Source organism: Berghia stephanieae, chromosome 2 (genome assembly GCF_034508935.2).
Source record: "Berghia stephanieae isolate SIO BIC M18660-M18661 chromosome 2, UCSD_Bste_1.3, whole genome shotgun sequence".
Lineage (NCBI taxonomy): Eukaryota > Metazoa > Mollusca > Gastropoda > Nudibranchia > Aeolidiidae > Berghia > Berghia stephanieae.
In genome coordinates, this window is record NC_088361.1 from 102,056,851 (window position 1) to 102,071,419 (window position 14,569).

The 14,569-nt window shown below is 36.9% G+C and overlaps 1 protein-coding gene across 2 annotated transcripts in view; it reads left to right on the top strand.

The window, feature by feature from the left end:
- The first annotated feature begins 7,421 nt into the window (after positions 1-7,421).
- Positions 7,422-14,569, top strand: part of LOC144966089 (uncharacterized) — a 58,253-nt gene continuing 51,105 nt past the window's right edge. Inside the window, exon 1 of one of the 2 annotated variants that reach the window (XM_078902152.1) lies at positions 7,422-8,613. The gene's annotated coding sequence lies outside the window, so the exon portion shown is untranslated. The remainder of the gene's footprint in view (positions 8,614-14,569) is intronic. The other variant, XM_078902153.1, reaches the window with a different exon arrangement.

The following is a 14,569-nucleotide window of genomic DNA, read 5'->3' on the forward strand; positions in this document are numbered from 1 at the left end:
CTCGCTTTCGAATCGGAAGGACCTGGGTACGAGCATCGCTCGGCGCATAGTTGAGTCCTTGGAAAAGGCTCTTTACTCACATTCTCTCAGCGTACTCAGGTGTAAAATGAGTACCCGGCTGTTAACAGCGTTGGCTCTGTCCGAAAAAAAAGATTGTAATATCGCCTAACAGGCGTCATGTTCCGTTCTATATGTTACATGTTGCTGTTGGTCAGGGACCTCTTGTAAAGCGTTTTGAGCACGTTTAGTGGATATTGCGCTATATAAAATCCCAAGTTACCGTTACAAGTTAGTAGGTAGGTTTGTTGTTATGACGAGAGACGACCTGGGCTGAATACTCCACCGCGACGACAGCATGAAGATATTATTAGCACAAGCATAATAATGTATGCGCTTTAATCTGACCCTAATTTGCATAATTCCACCGGTTGACGGTGCCAACGTTTGTGTGCCAACCCGTCAGTCAAAGCTGTCAGGGCCTGGGTGTCCTAGGGGACGGGAAACCAGCCCAATGTTTGCAGGGCCGGGGATCCAACGTTTGTTTAGCCGGTGGGGTGCCGGTGGGGTGCTGGTGGGTGCCGGTGGGTGCTGGTGGGGTGCTGGTAGGGTGCCATAGCGTCGACAAGCTCTAGGTTGACTTACATTTTATTTAGGGACCCCATTCTGAAATTCCGTGTAAAATATTGACACGAGAACTAGGCATTGTTGTCGTTTTCTCAAGTTGAAAGTTTAAATGTTGACATGATTGTTTTGTGTTGTGTTGTACTTCTATGTGTTAATGTTGTGATTTGTTTTATTTCCACTTTACAAAAAAAAATGTAACTTTGTTTCTTTTTTGTTTTATTTTGATTTTTCTAAAAATGCCTTTTCTCTTTTCGACTTAAAAAATATTATTATGATAATTTCGTCAGTCAAATAATATATGTATATATATTTAAATATATAAAGAAATATATAAAGTGACCCATCTCCTCAAAGAGTATTTTGTAGGGTTGACCAATTGATAGATGACGTCAGATGGTTGGAAATGAAAACGCCCAGACATCCCATTCTCTGTGTTTGACTTTGTTCTTTCAGGGCCTTTCATTAGGACAAAATCATCTTCACACAAATTCATTACTCTCCACCATAAATCCAATCTTTCGGCATCTCCATCATCGGACATAGCACCGTTGAGAGACCATGAACAGCGACAATAAGAATCCTGATATCAAATCATATTTTGTGTTTAGAATGGAAAGACCGTCTTTTACGTATTCACTTCCCTCTGTTGACTTGACAGTTCTGTGAATGTCTGTCATCGACACGGATGTAATTATCAGGGGGAAGGGGGGGGGGGGGGGGTGCTTTGATCATTCATAGAATTTCATTACACTTAAAATATAATTTTATTAAAAACGGTTTTTCAATGGTATGTTGTTTTGTTTTTGTTTTTTGTTTTTTGTTTTTTTTTTTTTGTTTTGTTTTTTTTGTTGTGGGTTTTTTTTTTTTTTTTGTTTTTTTTTTAAATTTCTTGTTAGTACTTGGTCTGGACAGCAGCAGCACTCATTGAACTCGGGTTGAAAGAATCTAATGAGATCCAATCACCCAACTGGCGGTCAAAAAACAGCAGAGTGACGTCATCTTCATTCTATTGTCAGTGAACAACCAGCTGGGTGTGCCGATATAGTCTTGTTGTGGTAAGTAAGACAAACGCTGTCTGGAGGTCCTGGGTTCGAGACTCGCTACTCGGTGTATAGTCGAGTCCTTGGAAAAGGCTCTTTAATTACATTCTCACATCATTCAGGTGTAAAATGTGACCCATCGTCTGAAAACGGTATTATGTGGGAACGAACCAGATGCTTAAAAGCCGAAGTAAATGTTAAACTGGTCAAAAATATAAATTGTTGGCATTATCACCTTAAGATATGGTTGTCATTCTCCTCAACATACAAACTCAACACAAGTCTGATATTTCTGGCCATAAATTCAATTTTCAACATCTTAACCAACCCGACTTAATACCGTTTTGAGGAGAAGGGTCACAAATGGGCAGCTGGCCTTTAACAGCGTTGTTTCTGTCTGAAAAATTGTATTATTAGCGTTATGTCTGGTTCTATATGTTACGTGTTGCTGTTGGCCAGGGACCCCTTGTAAAGCGCTTTGAGCACGTTTAGTGGATATTGCTCTATAGATAGTATGCGCTTGGCTAAGAAGTTCATAACATTGCCATCCGGAAGTATAATGGACCAACACACAAAACTGTGTGTATCCATGAACGTTTATAGTCTTGTTACCACAGTTTAGTGAGTATTACTCATAAACGCGGATGGCAAAAAACAATATCAAAGACCCGAGTGACGTCAACTAAGAACTATCTATATAAAAAGCTCATGCTCATGTTTACCCGCGCCATTTGAAGGTTGTGTCACGAATACCCAGTTTTGATTGGTCAAAAAACCTACTGGTCAGAGTTATCAGTGTCACGAATAATTTGTGCAACTAGAACAATCTGTATAATATATTATGTGCGATCGTCGCATTAAACCTGTGCATTTTTTTTTACGGTCAATATTATTATTATTATTATTATTATTATTATTATTATTATTATTATTATTATTATTATTATTATTATTATTATTATTATTATTATTACTATTATTAATATCATCATCATCATCATCATCACCATCATCATCGTCATTATTATTACTATACTCTTTTTTCTTCAGTTATGACCATATGGTTCTCTTTTTAACCCCAGAACTCACGAGACGCCCCCCGCCCCCGCCCCCCCCCCCCTAGGTATAAACTCTTTGTGTTTGTACTCACCAACCCGGACATGTAAATCCCATGTATCAAGTCGATGATGTCGACAACAGCCAATGTCCGGAAACTCCAACCATCATCAGATTTTCCCAGTAAACAACGCTTTCCCTTTCTATCTTTTAAAAATGAATTTTCACTCTATTTAAGTCCATCCGTGTTATAAACGTTATAATATCATGCAAGCTCCATCAGTGTAGAGTCAGTACTAGGACGGTGCTAGAACCTAGACGCCTATAAATTATACCAATGTGTAAAAATGATTTATAGATCATCAAAACTTGAACAAAACACTTAGATCGAGTAACGTTTCGGGTCTGAATGAAACAAAGTCGTTATCTTCTTCGCCTGCCGTCTATTTGGATTAAACGTAAAGTATTACCATTTTTAATTTATTATTGTTTTGTTACTGGTTGAAAAAGGGTTTATAGCCCAAAACGTTCCGTGTTTAGTATTTTGTATCATTTTGATGAGATTGCATTCTTTTTATTTTTTTTTTTTTTTTTTTTTTTTTTTTTTTTTTTTTTTTGGTCCAATGAAAACTCCGTTTCTTAGCTGTTCAATTTCCTGGGAGATATTAGCAAGTTAACGATGACGTAGCCAACATACAACGATCGACGTTCAAAGAAGAAAACAAAGATCGGACTAAGACTGAGAGAGAGAGGACAGATTATCTTCGGTTTCTTCCTCGTCGTTCGTCGGTCATTGTATGTTTGTAATGTAATCGTTAACTCCCCTTTTGTCGTTGGTTTGACGTACTCTGTATCGTAAGTGATATTTATTGGTCACTTTAATAATGATACAGTTGTCGCCGGATTCTCGCCCGCCGAATTCCAGCACGCTTTGCATTACGACATGCTGGAGCAGCTGGCGGCTGTGACCTAATGTCGTATTGGTTACCTCCAGTATCATCTATAGATAGTTCGAAGATGACGTCACTCGGGTCTTTGTTATTGTTTTTGCCATCCGCGTTTATGAGTATTGCTCACTGAACTGTATTAACCTGACTTTAAACGTTCATGGATACACACAGTTTTGTCTGTTGGCCCGTTATACTTCCGGATGGCAATGTTGTGAACTTCTTAGCCAAGCGCATACTATCTATTAGAGATGTTAATGGTTACCTCCCATGATAAGCAATGGATTCCGGCGGGCTCGGAAATATTTAGCACGCTTTTTGGCTTCTCCCGAGAGTGTGCAAGATTCCAGCGAATGCTTTATATGATATCTATATAAGGAACGAAATTGACGTCACTCGTCTCTTTCCTATTGTTTTTATAGAACAGCCTTTTTGAAGATTAGTTGTCATTAAATTATGATATCAATCAGACGAGAAACGTTCAAGGTGCGTTCTATCCGGCTGACGGATGTTGTGAGTATTGTACCTAAATTCATAGCATCAATATTATTTCATGTATTTTATATGTATAAATAAATAGCGGATTTAGTATAAATCACAATATTAGCATAGCATGGCACATACCATAAATAGTTGTAAATTCCTTATTTACGATGCGTTTTGTTAAAATACTCACAACACCTGCCAGCCGTATAAAACGTACCAACTCACGAAACTTGTCGCCTAAGAGAATACATTGGTGAGATCCAAGATGACGGTGTAGTCAAGAGATAAATATACTCTGTGTTGCCGTTAAATATTTCTTAATATTATCATCCGCGCAGTTTGATCAGTATTATTGTCAATCCTTAATATTATCATCCGCGCAGTTTGATCAATATTATTGTCAATCCTTAATATTATCATCCGCGCAGTTTGATCAATATTATTGTCAATCCTTAATATTATCATCAGCGCAGTTTGATCAATATTATTGTCAATCCAAAATATTATCATCAGCGCAGTTTGATCAATATTATTGTCAATCCTAAATATTATCATCAATGCAGTTTGATCAATATTATTGTCAATCCTAAATATCGTCATCATCGCAGTTAGATCAATATTATTGTCAATCCTAAATATTATCATCAGCGCAGTTTCATCAATATCATTGTCAATCTAATCGTGTGTAAGGCATGGATTACAATATTTGCTTCAGGAAGGTAAAAAGAAAGAACGTTAGCTTTATATATATATATATATATATATATATATATATATATATATATATATATATATATATATATATATAGTTCGAAGATGACGTCACTCAGGTCTTTGTTATTGTCTTTGCCATCCACGTTTATGAGTAATGTTCACTGAACTGTATTAACCGGACTATAAACGTTCATGAATACACACATTTTTGTGTGTTGGTCCGTTATACTTCCGGATGGCAATGTTGTGAGCTCCTTAGCCAAGCGCATACTATATATATATATATATATATATATATATATATATATATATATATATATATATATATGAGTGTTTTTAAAGAGCACAATATTTACTCGAAGTCTCAATGCGCTTTACAAAGGGTCCTGGCCAACAGCAACGCTTAACATGTAGGACGAGACATGACATGACGACTGTTAGGCGATATTACATTTTTTCCCCCCCGACAGAACAACGCAGTTAACAGCTTGGTTCACTCACTCAATCCTAGAGACTTTTGATACTTTTCAACATGTATTAAAAATAAGCATGTCTTAAATAGATAGTTTTAATCAACTATCATTGACATGTACAAAATGAAAACATTAACATTGATACTACGCCTATAATTTGTCTCAGAAAAATGTAATAAATAGGCATGGGGTAAAAGTAACCCCGGGTAAACTACGGATATAGTCGATGTTAGGGTTGAGTGAGTTAAAGTACCTGAGTCCGGTGAGAGAATGTGAGTAAAGAGCCTTTCCCAAGGACTCAACTACATGCCGAGCGAGGCTCGAACCCAGGACTTTCCCATCCGAGTGTACCATAAGATCACATTAGATGAACATTCATTACTGCAATTTCCACTCAACATGCTCAAAGCGCTATAGAAGGTGCCCTTAGCAGTGCGAGACATGACGCCTGTGAGGCGATGATTTTACAATTGTTTCTCGACAGAGGCAATGCTGTTCACGACCGTGCACTCATTTTAAAATTTGATACCCGATTTCGATGAGAGAATGAGAATGAATTGTCGATTCCAATGAAGTAACTTTTCTCCCTCTCAGAGCGGGTCTCGAACCCGGGGTTACGGGTTCGATGGGCGAGTGTCATGCGATTAGACCACAAAACTGCGCATGCGCTCTGGTACCAACCTTTCATTTCTGCAAATCTCAATGGCTAGAAAATGATGATATTATGTAACCCGCCGTGTCAAGGCGGTATTATGTCGGAATGAACTCGTTGATGGAAATTTAACTTACGGACGCAAATAATATCAAAGTTAATTTCCATTCTTTATAGGGAATGGGATTAGCGGAAGAGTAGCGTCCCTTGATTGGACGTCACCCATAGTCTGTGGCGGAAAAGTTATTAGAGAGAGAACGTCATGTTGGTTGTGCGCATGCGTCTCTCGTCCTCGCGGAAGAAGAAGAATATATACAATTTATGACACTAAAAGAAAGGACACAAAGATTTTTAAAAAAAAGTCTATCAGAGCCATTCGGCCCATGGAGCCAGATTTTATCCCGGTTTCTATAGCGTGAAACGGACAATAGCAATTGCTTGCAACCTTTTGATAGGATGGTAGTCTATCGCACAGTACCTCCGCCATATCTAACAGACCCAGCTACCCATTTACTGCTGGGTAGACAGGTGGGTCAGATAAAAAATCTCGACTACACCCGGGATCGATCTCGGTCCCTTTGATTGTGAAGCGAGTGCTCTACCAACTGAGCTATCGGGACCCATCGGGGCCAAAAATAGTATTTCCAACCATTTTACAAGTAATTGTCAATTCACATTCGACGGCCCGATTTGTCCCGATATCAAAACCCACCACTTATTGGAGACGATGCGTTTTTCTACCGCACTCTGGAAAAAACCCCCAAAAAAACACGTATTGAAAATTTTGACCAGAAAACTCGTCCTTCAAATAATTATATAGATCGATAAAAATGGCCCTCATCTTGTCAAAAGCTCTCAAAATTAGGACTTCGTGAAGTCCCAGGTTTGAGAGTTTTTTTTTTAATTCTCAGATGTGGGTCATTTTTATAGATTGATGCTTGAAGGACGAGTTTCCTGGCCAAAATTTTGGTAATTGTTGATTTTGTTGTTTGGTTTGTTCTTTTTCCAGAATACGATTGTAATGTAGTAGGAGTCAAAAGTTCAAAGTTCAATTAATTTGATGAATAGTAGACAATATAAATCTGTGTAAATCACAAATCAGTCCCTGATAATTTCAACACAGTTATTCTCCCCCCATGTACATACAACGTACCAAGTCTATCTTCTCTCGAATCTCTATTGACTGGAACTACAACAGAGTCAGACTTCGTTGAAAATGTTTGCCTAAAAGGAGGAGGGGCTTGTTTAATCCCCGCCCACTTGACATCGAAGTGTACTCACGGACTGACCGAGACTGGGAGTCTTTCGTTTCGTTTTGTCCTCTCCCCTACTTTGACTCAATACCGCTCCCCGATTGGTCGGTCTGTCTTGACAAGAGCTCGACTGTTTACCAAAGTACTTTAAAACTTCTACAAGATCCACAAAAGTTGGCTGTACTTGTCTTGTATTTTGTCTACCTTTACTGTTGCCTGTCTGTGTCCCTCTCACACATTTAAAACTCCGCCCAATTCGTTCATCACAAAGAACGCCATTATCTAGATATATTTTATAGGCTACACATGGAAAAGGACGAAAAAAAAATTACGGTGAAAAGTTAAAAGATCGAAATGAAAAGAGTGAGTGGTTCTCCATTTCAATGTTCTCTGCTGAATCACTTTTCTATTGAGGCAACCTTTCTCACACGTGCTTGAGAGCTTGAAAGAGCAACCCCTTGTTTACTAAACGTTCAAGAGGCTCCATGTGCAACCGGATACTCTAAGTGGGCGTCAACCAACCAATCGTGCACGCAGGCAACGAGAAAGAGAAGATTCTGTGCGATGACTGTAGGTTGAAGTAAATAGTAATGATAGAAGTAGAAGATATAATCCAAGCGCTTGTGTCAAGAAAATTAGAATAGACCTCAAAACGTGAACGGTTCTTCTATATTGTGCGTTTTTTGCACACCTTGAAAACTTCATGTGACGCGCAACGATTAGTGAGTGTTTGGAGAAATTCTGAGAGGAGTTAGGCGGCACTTAGAGCTGTCTAAGTTTAATTACATTCAACAAGTTTCGATCTTTTATCCTCTCCTCCTGCTGGGAGTACGACATCGAGTTGTCAGCGGCATCATATAAGACAACAACAACATCATCTTCATCATCGTTAACATCATCATCGTCATCGACAACAACTAACTATTGAGTATTCTCTCCAGTACTCACGTCGAGCAGACAGTACAAGTAGTTGTAATCAAGTTCTAATCTATATCAGAGTTAGCATTTAAACTTGTCGCGTGAAGAGGTCTTGATGTGTACAAGTAGTGTGTAGAGATTTATTCACGAGTGTTGTAGTCTTGGAGTGTGATACAAGCCATAGGTAGGTCTGTGAAGGAAGACTGGAATAAGTAGAGGTGTGTGTCTGTGTGTGTGTGCTTGTTCTATATTTATTTGTCAAAAGGCCTCAAGTGTGTATGTCAAGTGCCGTTTTGAAATTCCACCCAGTGAGTGATATTCAAGAGAGACACTACACTACACACAGACTCTTCGTAACAGATTGTTTTATACTTTACATGCAAATTAGAACTTGGAGGATTTCCTGAAGCCCAAGGTGGATAAATGTATTGACACCGCCGACACTTTCACGTGAGCGATTTTAAATGAGTCTTATCGTATGCCCTTTGGGACTTATGAATATTTAAAAACAAAAACAAAACAATATTATCTAAACATACTTTTATGACTTTTTGATTCCTTGTAATGATAGATTTAATACAGCTCTTGTGTCAAGACAGATTTGCCAAATGTTTTCGTTCCATATTAATTATTTTTCTATTCCAATTTTCAAACAAAAACTTTAAGACATCAATTTTCCAATTTACTCAAGAGAAACTTTGGTTAACAATTTGTTCAAATAATGAACGTATAATGAACTTTTATAACTCGGACTAAGGGCATAATATTATATCAATAACTCATTTTGGCAATTATTCACTTCATTTTCATTTGTCCGATTCCTGTTTCTTTGTTGTTTAAAAAAAAAAATGGATATCTGATTGCAATTTTCTATCGAAACTTTGGTCATCAAATTATTGTTCACATAATTAATGTACCATCTATGTATGACTACAGTAGGCTTAAAATTACTCATTATGGCAAATTATTTCAACTCCCTTTTAATCATTTTAATTCCTATTTTCAAAAGAAGACTTTTAATTATCAACTTGCAATTTTGGAGACAAACATGGCCTTTCTACTGTATTATGTCATCAACTCCTTATTGTTGTTGTTGTTATTGTAGCAGATGTTGTTGTTGTTATTATTGTTGTTGTTGTTGTAGTAGATGTTGTTGTTGTTATTATTGTTGTCGTTGTTGTTGTTATTGTTGCTGTTCTTGTTATAAGGAATCTTCAATGTTTAATGCCAGCCAAAACTACTTGTCGTTTCTGTTGTAGTTTTTACCGTATTGATTGCTGATCTATTAGAAAACTATTTGTTGTTGCTGTCGTTGATGTTTGTTGGTGCTTAAAATGGTTTGTTTTATGTTGTTGTTGTTGCTTTTGTTGTTGTCGTCGTCGTTGTTGTTAAGATAACTCCCAATACAATGGATAAACACGGTCGATCAGTAATGGATGCCATTAGAATCATAATAAGATTATTGTGACACATCTTCTCAAACCGGCCCATTTACTGGGTTAGTTTTATGTAACTTTAACTTGGGCTTTTATAGAGAGCAATATCCACTAAACGTGCTCAAAGCGTTTTACAAATGGTCCCTGACCAACAGCAACACGTGACATGTAGAACGAGACATGACGCCTGTTAGGCGATATTATTACAAGCGTTTTTTTTTCCGACAGAGACAACGCTGTTTACGGATAGGAATCATTTTACACCTGAGTACGGTGAGATAATGTGAGTAAAGAGCCTTTTCCAAGGACTCAACTATGCGCCGAGGGAGGCTCGAACCCAGGACATTCCGATCCGAAAGCGAGTCATACCACAAGACCACATAGCCGCACAAAATCATTTTAAAAAAAAGTTGAATGTGTATTTTCAGAGTATTTACGGCAGAAGATGTGCTCAAATCGCTTTACAAGGGGTCCTAAGCAATACAGACACTGATCTTATGTGAGGCGTGAGGTCTGTAAGGCGCTTTTATAATTTACTTTGTCGACAAAGACAACGCTATAACCAGTAGATTTTTGACCAATCAAAACATGGAATTTGTGACACACCTTCACACGTGCTCGGACAAACATAGCGGGTTGTTTATAAACAATAGCGTGAATGATATGAACCTCTTTCTGATCATTTTTATTGTTTTTATAGATAATTCGAAGATGACGTCACTCATTATCTACTCCCCCATAAAGAATCTGAACACGAGAGGGTTAAATACGATGGCGGCGATTAGCCACTAAAAAGTGACTGTTGTCTGGTCTGCTCCTAGTAGTCTGTGGTCCCCCCCCCCCCCCCCTAACCACCTACCAGTGATTGGTTACTGGGTCTGTAAGGAACTATTCCAAAGGATAGCAAGCAATTGTTATTATCCGTTTCCCGCTATAGAAACCGGAATAAACTCCGGCTCCATGAGCTTAATGGCTCTGAAGGATTAAGTTAAAGATCCTTTTCAAAGAGCGAAACTGTGCGCTGCCCATAGTCGGATTCAAACTCGAGGCCTATCAATCAGAAGCCGAATATGTTACACCATTAGACCACAATATCGTCGTTTAATTCTAAATCATCGTTTATAGAATTTTGTTTTGGGTCAAAAACCCTGTAAATAAATCTTATCAAATTATGACACCATCTAACATCGACTGGCGATATAGGGAATGAGATTATCGAAAGAGTAGCGTCCCTTGATTGGACGTCACCCGTAGTCTGTGACGTCACCGGCGGATAAGTTATTAGAGAGAGAACGTCATGTTGGTTGTGCGCATGCGTCTCTCGTCCTCGCTTCCGCGCACAACCAACATGACGTTCTCTCTCTAATTAGCCACTCCCACGCCTCGTTCTGAAAAAAGTCCGCGAAATTAAAGGGGAGGCAAGAGAAAATCAGCTGATCGTTAAAATAGTAACAGAAAAGTGGAGGTGCTCGACAATGAATGCAAGAAAGACATTTAAAACGCCGTAAAAATGTTTAAAAATCACTTAATGTTATAATTACCATCCATAACAACCTGTCAAATTCACATATGTAAGATGTCAAGCCAAAATTAATAATAAAAAAAGAACACGATTGACCGGTGGTCCGTTGACTACACATGCATACGAGTACCAGAAATATTTTGTAAACAATGTAACACAATATAATGTGTAAGTTTCAAAGCAAATGCAACCACAAATAACATCAAAGAACAATGTGGGACTACTGTTTTAATTTCATAAAACCGAACGTATATTTTCTGCCCCCGATATTGAACGTGTAGTTAGTATGTATCGTACAAACAACATTCGTTTAGACAGGTAGTCGGGATTCTAGCGCCAGTTTTATTTGGGCAACCATGATTGGGATTTCACTCAATGCACTTATTATTAATTATTATTATTATTATTATTATTATTATTATTATTATTATTATTATTATTATTATTATTATTATTATTATTATTATTATTATTATTATTATTATTATTATTATTATAATATAATAATAATAATAATAATAATAATAATAATAATAATAATAATAATATAATAATAATAATAATAATAATAATAATAATAATAATAATAATAATAATAATAATAAGCAGTTTGAAAGGATATAGTCTTTGGTGTATAAGTGCATATGTACAATATTTCTTATAATAAATGCTTCAAAACAAAACAAAACTAAAAAAAATAAAGAAAGAATAAATGAATAAAAATATCTATTTGGGCATTTACTTACATTAATAGTCTTGAAAATCACAATCACAATACATGAAAATTAAATATCCCAAAATCCGAAGAAGACATGAATTTAATCCAAAATCCAACACAGGAATGTATTTTAATAGGAGACAGATATCCTATTAAAACCATAGCATTACTTGCAAACAACAATACCCCACTCTTCGTTTAACGGGCTTGTGGCCGTCACATTGTAAATTGTGGCCGCATTAGGGTAATCGGTGTCCTAAAGACTGACATACTGACATACAATCAATGAGAACTATAAAGAATCCATTCTAGAATTCAACTACAAACTGAAAAGCATGATAAATATCACTCTCTCAAATAATTTCCTTTGCTCAGGTTCACTCACACTCTCCTTTATTGCAAAACATTGATAAGTGAGATAAAGTTTGTATTTCAATTATAAACTTAATCACATAACCTAAATGATGGAGAATAAAAGCAGCTAATTATAAAAAAAATTCACAGATCAAGTTATCTATTTGAACTCCGCATATTTAGCTTAATTACTCATTGACCATATATTTTTTTAAATGGCATTGTTTCATTTAAACAAGACCATGACGCTTATGCCTGGACCGGGTATTCACAAATTCTGCTTTTGTGTTCCACTTTTCGAATCGAATTAATCTCTATCTTATCCGTTTATTTGCAAATTTTCTGCACTTTATAAATAAGACCATAACGCTTATGTCTGGACCGGTTGTTCGCAAATTCTGCATTTGTGTTCCACTGTTCGATTAGAATTAATCTCTATTTTTTCCGTTTATTTGCAAAGTTTCTGCACTTTATAAATAAGACCATAGCGCTTATGTCTGGACCGGGCATTCGCAAATTCTGCTTTTGTGTTCCACTTTTCGAATCGAATTAATATCTAGTCTATCCGTTTATTTGCAAAGTTTCTAGATTTTATAAATAAGACCATAACGCTTATGTCTGGACCGGTTGTTCGCAAATTCTGCCTTTGTGTTCCACTGTTCGATTAGAATTAATCTGTTTTTTCCGTTTATTTGCAAAGTTTCTGCACTTTATAAATAAGACCATAGCGCTTATGTCTGGACCGGGCATTCGCAAATTCTGCTTTTGTGGTCCACTTTTCGAATCGAATTAATCTCTATTTTATCCGTCTATTTGCAAAGATTCTGTACTTTATAAATAGGACTATGACGCTTATGTCTGGACTGGGTATTCGCAAATTTTCCTTTTGTGTTCCACTTTTCGAATCGAAATAACATCTAGTCTATCCGTTTATTTGCAAAGTTTCTGCACTTTATAAATAAGACCATAACGCTTATGTCTGGACCGGGCATTCGCAAATTCTGCTTTTGTGTTCCACTTTTCGAATCGAATGAATCTCTATCTTATCCGTTTATTTGCAAAGTTTCTGCACTTTATAAATAAGACCATAGCGCTTATGTCTGGACCGGGCATTCGCAAATTCTGCTTTTGTGTTCCACTTTTCGAATCGAATGAATCTCTATCTTGTCCGTTTATTTTCAAAGTTTCTAGATTTTATAAATAAGACCATAACACTTATGTCTGGACCGGGCATTCGCAAATTCTGCTTTTGTGTTCCACTTTTCGAATCGAATTAATCTCTATTTTATCCGTTTATTTGCAAAGATTCTGCACTTTATAAATAAGACCATGACGCTTATGTCTGGACCGGGTATTCGCAAATTCTCCTTTTGTGTTCCACTTTTCGAATCGAATTAATATCTAGTCTATCGGTTTATTTGCAAAGTTTCTGCATTTTATAAATAATAATAATTGTTCAAAATTTTACCTTACACCCGATATTACAAGTACAAGTGAGCCAGGTGAAGAAGATTGTCAAACAGTGTGACAGATGAAATAGGAAGAGAGAGAGAGAGGGAGAGAGAGAGAGAGAGAGAGAGAGAGAGAGAGAGAGAGAGAGAGAGAGGGCAAGAGAGAGAGAGATATATATTCGTTTTTTGTTCAAAATCTCTCTCTCTCTCTATCTCTCATTGCACAAGGTTGTGCTATTTACTACTATTTATCAAGAACAGCCAAGCTGGCAACCCAGTCTCTGTATAAACTAAGCAAGATGGCAACAGGGACCTCGCTCCTTATCCAATGCCGAAGCTTTAGTTTGAGTCAAACGGTTTTGTTAAAAAAAACCACCCAAAATAAGTTCGTGTCGTAAGTGATGGAAGTTGAAGTCGGCTTATTATAAAATCGTTTTTATGGTCTGTTTGGATTACCCTTTTTAAATAGAAAAAGTGAATATATCATAAACTTGAAGAATAGGCAAGCTAAATGAAATTTAAATTAAATTGACTGATTAAATGAGTACGCGAGGCTGAGTTGCGAACGACTACTGGGTTCCGACATTCCGATCCCAGTGTCATTCATGTTCACCGTACCGTGTTACTGTCTACACACTACACTGCATTGTTAGTGACTGGTCATGTCTTTTTTGTTTGTATGTTTTACGCAAGCTTAATAAAAATTAAATTGACTGATTAAATGAATACGTGAGGCAGAGTTGCGAACGACTCATGGGTTCCGACATTCCGATCCCAGTGTCAGTCATGTTCACCGTACTGTGTTACTGTCTACACACTACACGGCATTGTTAGTGACTGGTCATGCCTGTTTTGTTTGTATGTTTCTTTTAATATGGGTCAATTTAAAAAGAATAATAATAGAAATGTTCAAAACAAAAACTAG